This window comes from Echinops telfairi, unplaced genomic scaffold, assembly GCF_000313985.2.
Source record: "Echinops telfairi isolate 266 unplaced genomic scaffold, ASM31398v2 ScPeMD7_5592;HRSCAF=6446, whole genome shotgun sequence".
Classification (NCBI taxonomy): Eukaryota; Metazoa; Chordata; class Mammalia; order Afrosoricida; family Tenrecidae; genus Echinops; species Echinops telfairi.
In genome coordinates, this window is record NW_022109491.1 from 44,694,938 (window position 1) to 44,697,773 (window position 2,836).

General features: G+C 49.9%; 1 protein-coding gene across 7 annotated transcripts in view; it reads right to left on the minus strand.

Moving 5' to 3' along the window:
- RRBP1 (ribosome binding protein 1) overlaps positions 1-245 on the minus strand; it is a 67,868-nt gene extending 67,623 nt beyond the window's left edge. For 5 of the 7 annotated variants that reach the window (XM_045295252.1, XM_045295250.1, XM_045295251.1 and 2 more), the window contains exon 1: positions 68-244. The gene's annotated coding sequence lies outside the window, so the exon portion shown is untranslated. Of the gene's footprint in view, positions 1-67 lie in introns of all 7 variants that reach the window. The other 2 variants (XM_045295253.1, XM_045295254.1) reach the window with 1 other exon arrangement.
- Between the last annotated feature and the right edge of the window lie 2,591 nt (positions 246-2,836).

Here is a 2,836-nt window from a genome sequence, read left to right on the forward strand (position 1 = left end):
CCAGCCCCAGCCCCCGACGGCCTGCCCGCGCGCCGCCGCAGCTGCAGGGCCCGACCAAGTTTCTTACCTGCAGCTGCAGACGCGGGAGGAGAGCGAGAGGGCAGCAATCAGCGCCGTCACGAAGCTAGGAAAGCGGAATCGACCGAGCCTCCGCTGAGAACCCTCCACCGAGCAGCTGCAGGCACCACGACCCCGACGCCACCCGCCCAGTCTGCCGTCCGGTCTGGCCGCTCGCTGGCTGCGTGCGCGCGTGTGGAGTCGTGGCACTTTCTGCTTCGGAGCTAGCGAACGGCCCCCTCCGCCTGGATCGCCGCCTCCTGCCTTCCCCACCCGGGCCCAGCCATTCATCGGGCCGCCTCTCCTTATTGGCCCGCGCCCCGCCACTCCGCCAAGCATCCGCCACTCAGGGCGTGGACCACCGGGCCGCGGCGTCATCCATTGGGCGGAGAGGAGGGTCTCCGCATTGGCCAATGGGAGAGGGGAGGAGCTGGGGAAAGCCGCGGGGGCGGGACTCAGAGGGGCGGGGCTGCGTGGCGTGGCGCTGGGCCCTGCGCGAGGCGGGGCGGGGCCGCTCCGCCCACTACTGGGAGGAGGTGGTTCACCCGCTGGCCCCGCCCACCCAGGCCTGACCGCTGTTCAGGCACTCGTGGGGCGTTAGTAAGTTCGAATCTCTGCATCCCGAATCCTGAGAGCTGGCAGTGAGTATCACCCTGACCAGAGTTGTGACACTAGCAAACAGCTGAAGCAAATGCTTTATTTAAATTTAACCACCTTCCATTTTTTAGCCAAACTTCCTGCCTTTCACCGGATTCTGACTCATAGTGACCCTATAGAACAGAATGGAATTGACCCTGTGACTTTCTGAGACTGATTTTTTTTTTACAGGAGTAGAAAGCCTCCTGTTTCTCCGGAGGAGTAGCTGGTGGTTTCGAACTGCTGACCTTTAGGTTAGCAGCCCAATGCGTAAGCACTACACCTGTAGGACTCCTCTCTGCCCTATAAAAAGCAAAACCAAACTCTCCACCGTTACCATGGAGTCATTTCTGACTCTTAGGAACCCTCCAGGACAGGATAGACTGCCCCTGGGAGTCTCCAAGACTGTAACGATGTAGGCAGCAGCCCAACACGTCAGCACTACACCTCTAAGGAACCTCTCTACCCTACAATCCCAATTCTACCTTACAAATCTGGCTAGACCAGAGGATGTACAAGGGTACAGATAGTAACTGGAAACACAGGGAATGCAGGGCCGATGATCCCTTCAGGACCAGTGGTGAGAGTGGCATGCCTGGAGGGTGGAGGGAATGTGAGGTGGAAAGAAGAAACCGATTATAGGGATCTACATATAACCTCCTCCCTGGGGGATGGAAAACAGAAAAGCACGTGAAGGAAGACGTTGGACAGTGTAAGATATGACAATAATTTATAAATTACCAAGGGTTCATGAGGAAGGGGGGTGTGGGGAGGGAGGGGGTAAAATGAGGAGCTGATGCCAGGGGCTTAATGTGGAGAGCAAATGTTTTGAGAATGATAATGATGAGGATAACGAATGCACAAATGTGCTTTATACAATTGATGTATGTATGGATTTTGATAAGACTTGTATGAGCCCCCAATAAGATTATTTTTTAAAAAACCACCAAAACCAGACGCTACCATGGAGTCATTTCTGACTCATATCCGCCCAATAGGACAGGATAAAACTATCCCAGGAGTCTCTGAGACTGTAACTTTTAAATTTTTGTTGCGTTTGGAGAGCGTGTTATTAAAATGGTACTTGTAATCAGGATTTTCTCCAGCTTTTCTTCACTTTCTCCCAAAGTGAAAATTGCAAATTTACATTACTCACTCTTTTTTAATGTTCATTTGCGCAACAGTGTTGTTCTGATAGCATGCTGAAACTTTCAGTATATGTATATATATAAATGTACTGGATATAATATATATTACATATAATATATTTTGCTATACTTAAAACTGTTATTAGGGCCAAGAACCAGTTGTTAACCACTGTCTTTACAAGAGTAGAAAGCCTCATCTTTTCTCCCTTAGAGCATCTGGTGGTTTCAAACTGCTGACCTTGCTGTGTGCAGCCCAACATGTAACCCTTTACGCCACTAGTGGCCCCTCTGTTCTATTAAAAAAAAAACACCCACAAAAACACCAAACTTAGTGCCATCTACTTGACACCAAACTCACTACCATGCAGTCATTTCTGACTCATAGACATCTGATAGGCCAGGGTAGAACTACCCTCTTTGAGCTGCCAAGACCATCACTGTTTACAGGAGTAGAAAGCCCAGTCTTTCTCCTTCAGAGCTGCAAGTGATTTTGAACTGCCAACCATGTGGATCACAGCCCAAAGGGTCACCATCATGCCACCAGGGCTCCTCTTCTGCCCTAAAAAAACTCACAAACTCAATACTCTCCTGTCAGTGCTGAATCATAGAGAATAACTGTGGGTTTCCAAGAGTAACTGTTTACGGGAGTAGAAAGCCCAGTCTTTGTCCTGATGAAGTAGTTATAAATCCAAATTAGCTCCAAGGTTGCCTTTTTTAATTTCTTTAGCTTCACAGGAGCAGCGCCCCCGTCAGCCCTTGGTGTGAGACCACACTCTGCTTGATCTGTTCAGGAGGGCTTAGCTCCAGTTCCTATCTTCAGAGAAATAACAGGAAGTTTCCTTTGGCTTTTGGAAGAATTAGGATGGAAGGGCCAGAAAGTGCACAGGAGATGGAGAGATGCACTCACTTTTAGGGAAAATACAACTAAGGTACCAGCTGTTGGAGATACTTTTCCAAACCCCAGCCTAAAGAAAAATTACAGTCTACCTTGTGGT